Raw genomic sequence first — 4,198 nt, 5'->3', positions numbered from 1 at the left:
CATTGTATAGTTATTGCTCTCTGGTTAGATGCCAACTTCTTTTCGTTGTACTGTACTTGTGCTGTATGATGGCAATACATTTCAATCCAATCTAATATTGTTTTGCTGTTTTTCTTTTGCCCCCCATTGACTTCAATTAATCAAGTATAGATACTGTGTTTGGATTCTCTGTGTCACACAAACTAATACGATTTTTTTTTTTTAAGTTTAATAAATAAAAGGTTTTATTTGAAATAGATGAGAGGAAAGTACGTAAGAACTGCTCAAAACAGATAAAGACGAGATGTGCATGATAAACGGCCAAAATCTGTATCATGTGTAGAAAAAAAGTATTACATTATAATAAATCTGAGATCATAAAAAAAAAAAAAAAAAAATTAAGTTACTTATTATTCTCTAACAATTTGCGAACACTACATTTGCATCAATGATTTGGCTGGTGTCCTGCTGCAGAAGTGAAGTTAACCGGTCCATTAAAAGTGTTGCCAGTCATCTGATGAGCAACGACGACTGCACCATTCTGAGCAGAGATTGAGGGACGAGCAGGAGGACGAGGAGCAGAGGAGGAGCCGGCGTCTCCTCCTGCCACGGCTGCCTGTCCATCTGGAGGGGAAGGGACAGAAACGGGGCATCAGACATGGAGAAATAGAGCCTGGTACATGAAATGACTCTTGTGGAAAAAAAGAACAGCCCTGTCTGACCTGCAGAGTCTATAGGCTAAATATCATCTGTAAGAAGTAGGGATGCACCAAGCAGCCGATTCCCATTCTGAGAACTAAACTTGAATTTCATATACGAAGAAGAGCGCCACTCGCTTTAACAACAAATGACCGCATTCAGGATAACGAATGCCCTTTTTTTTTTCTGTGTCAAATATGTAGAGAATCAAGTGACTTTCCTTTTTATTTCTCTGACTTGTTAAAGGTGCTATAGATAACAATGAGCCACTAGATGTCCCACTACTGGAGCTCCAGCATGTCTCAACTATAGAAGCATGTTTATCTGCAGATCAGGTGCATTCCACGTGGGGAAAGAGGAAGTAGGGAGGGGAATAGGGGATACATGCACGCAACATGTAAACAACATTCATTTTGGACCCGCCAAATTATTTTTTAATGATAAATACATAAATCAATCATTTATTTGGAGAAAAAGCAATACTTTTATTCTGCACCTTTCTAAAAGCTCTGTGGGAGTATTATTTAGAAAAGAAAAATGATTAATCTACATACAAATTAATGTTATCTGTAGCACCTTTAAATGTTTCTCTTGGTATACTGTATCAGGTTTTACTATTGAGGAAATTCTCCTGATACCTATACCTTTTAGCCTAGTATTGGCCCTATATCCGACACCGATATCGGTGCATCCCTCATAAGAAGATAATTGTACTGCTATAATACTAAATCTATAGAGAACATTTGTACCTCTAGGTCACTCTGGTTTCCTTCTTTAATTTATCTGAAGAATTGTGGTGGCCCATCTTCTTCAGAATCGCAATAGTGATAGTCACAGCCCCTTTTTCGAGGTATCTGTCCACCATTGCATCCACTGTGTCGCGCCGTTTCGCTCCCTCCATTAGGCCCCTGGGAATGGGTTCAAAACCCTCCAATATGTCCAGAGTGAGGTACCATTGGAACGTCGTCACGTCGTCACCAACCATACCCTCCAGTATACGCAGGAGCCGCTGTTCGGTCATCGTAGATCACTGGCCACGGATGGGAAACCAATCTGTAATGTCAAGCCACATGTTATGGGAGAATACAGATACATGACAGCGTATATAGGTCTTGCTGTGGAAATGCGCAACAACATGTCATCTTCTAACTAGTGCGAAATGAATAAATCACGTTCAAAATATAAATAACTTCTCCACCACTGTTTGTGATTCTGCCTAAATAAATTTTTTTAAAGCAGCTGAGTGCGTGCTTCACTAGTCGCATTTGATAACTTTCGTCTCTCTCTCTCTCTCACTCTCTGTACGTTCAATGATTTGAATTTAATTGAGTGTTTTGTGTGTGTGTGTGTGTGTGTGTGTGTGTGTGTGTGTGTGTGTGTGTGTGTGTGTGTGTGTGTGTGTGCGCGCGCGTGTGTGTGTGTGTGTGTGTGTGTAAATGTACTATAGGCTATCTTTATTACATGGATTAGGGCAGGCTAATAATTACTAATGAGCTTTAACAATCCTGATTTCTTCAAAAGGAAGGTATTGATTTACATAATATTTTTTCAAGTCAAGAAAATACGATGAAGCTTATCTCATTCTTGGTGAGATTTCTCTCAATAAAAAAACAACAACACACAGTTCGAGTGTCTATTGAACTGTTTTGTTATATATGTTATTATTCGAACAAAGGGATTACACATTTCATAATTGTTTCCCCTCAGTTTTTGGTTATTGTTACAGAATGTTATTGTTAAGTGGTCGCACAATTTGATATTGATGTTATTTCAATCAATTTAAACTTGGTCCATTTCATGACTATTTTGTTTGGGCGAGGGGGGGGGGGGGGGCCCAAAACATGTTGGTCCTCCAAAGGGGGGCCTGACAGAACAGGTTTGAGGACCACTGTCTTAGAGAGACCAATGATCTAAACCCCCTGACTGAGCACAAAAAAAAATTTTATCCACTTTTTCTCCCATTTTCTATATTTTCTCCCATCCCAATTTCGTATCATCCAATTCAACCCTCCCCTGTCACGAACGCTGTTTCTTGCCTCCCACAAGCCGGCTGCAATGTGGACTAAGTCATACATAGCACAAGTCCCCTCTGGTACTTGAGGTAACAGCAGTCGCATCTTTTCACCTGCGCAGCTCGATCTCTCAGTGGCGAGGAGTAACGCGTGGGAGGCTCACGCTGCCCCTGACACTTCCTGATTCTACTGCGCAGGCGCACCAACCGACCTGTAGGAGTCGCTGTCCACAACGCCCGATCCCCACCCATCAGTTTGCCACCCCCTAATACGGCCAATGTGTATTTAGTATGAATGACCAGCTAAACTGAAAGCAATGTGGAGCGCTGGGCTCGAACAGGCGAGCCCAGCGTCTCCGTCATTCGTGGCGAGCGCCTTGCCCACTACGCCACGTAGCCGCCCACCCTGAGCACAACATTTATAGGAAACAGGCACTGGAGGAAATCAGAATGTTGCATCAACAGCCTGGTGTAAGATGGTTATTACGCAGATATATGGTTGAATACAAAATATAGGCTGGCCAAGGAAATGGGTAGATCAGTGTACTGTTAGTGTTAGTACCTATAGGCTAGACAGGTCAGGCAACACAGAATGAATGAATGAATGAATGAATGAAAACTTTATTTAACAGATTGCAGAATGGGTACAATACAGTACGGCTCAATACATACAATTGTTAAGGGGATGCAGACCTGAGAAAGACGTTTGTCTTGTTTCCATCAGGGTCCCCCATTTTCAATTCATATAGTATCTCATAGAACTCATAGAACTCATAATAACATTTAAAATGCGCATAAGGCTAGATCTAAGCTTGTTTTAGAACAAAACACACTATGAAAATCCTTGACAAATACAATATGGCTACACAACAATTTAAAAAAAGCCTCCAATCACGGGCTCTCCAACGCGCTCTCTTACGCGCGCTGCGTAAAGTATTATTATAGTGCTGTGCATCCATATTACCACAATAGAGCACTACTAATATTAGAGCAGTTTGAGGGGGAAATATACTTACTTGTTAAAAGTACACGACGCTACTACCACAATCTCCAGAGGATGACGCAGACACACAACTGCAGCGAGTAGATGTTAGTTTCGATTTAAAGTTTCCGGGAAACTTCTTGACTGAAATGCAGAGAGACTCTGTGCGCAATCTGCGCGTGCGGAGGTTGGGAGTAGGTCAGGTGCGTAAAAGTGCAGATGGACTGGTCTCTCCGCCTTCAGGGACTATAGTCGTGACTGAATTCCACACGTTGGATTCTGAGGAGAAGAAAAGACTGGAAACAAGTGGTTTGCGGATCAATGGTCCAAAAGTGATAGTCGTCCGTTGTATTGGCAAACAGCAGCACAGCAAGGCAATGTTCCACAGCAGTCCAGTCCACTGCAGGATATCCGAATCTCTCTCAGTGACACAAACAGCTCGGCTCTGTAGTGTGTGTTCTAATCTAATGTCGAGACAGTTCGGTATATAAACATTTTCTCGACCCCGCCCCGTACCTATAGTACGG

The 4,198-nt window shown here is 41.9% G+C and overlaps 1 long non-coding RNA gene across 1 annotated transcript; it reads right to left on the bottom strand.

Annotated features, from left to right (window-relative positions):
- Positions 1–293: 293 nt before the first annotated feature.
- LOC311232043 lies at positions 294–3,854 on the bottom strand. Its single transcript, XR_014619902.1, has 3 exons — positions 3,706–3,854; positions 1,428–1,731; positions 294–603 (listed from the first exon to the last, which is right to left on the bottom strand). It is a non-coding gene; the product is annotated as an uncharacterized lncRNA (long non-coding RNA).
- Between the last annotated feature and the right edge of the window lie 344 nt (positions 3,855–4,198).

This window comes from Notolepis coatsorum (assembly GCF_963971535.1).
Source record: "Notolepis coatsorum genome assembly, chromosome: 7".
Classification (NCBI taxonomy): domain Eukaryota; kingdom Metazoa; phylum Chordata; class Actinopteri; order Aulopiformes; family Paralepididae; genus Notolepis; species Notolepis coatsorum.
The sequence above is the reverse complement of the archived record's forward strand: the minus strand, read 5'-3'. Positions and strand labels throughout refer to the sequence as shown.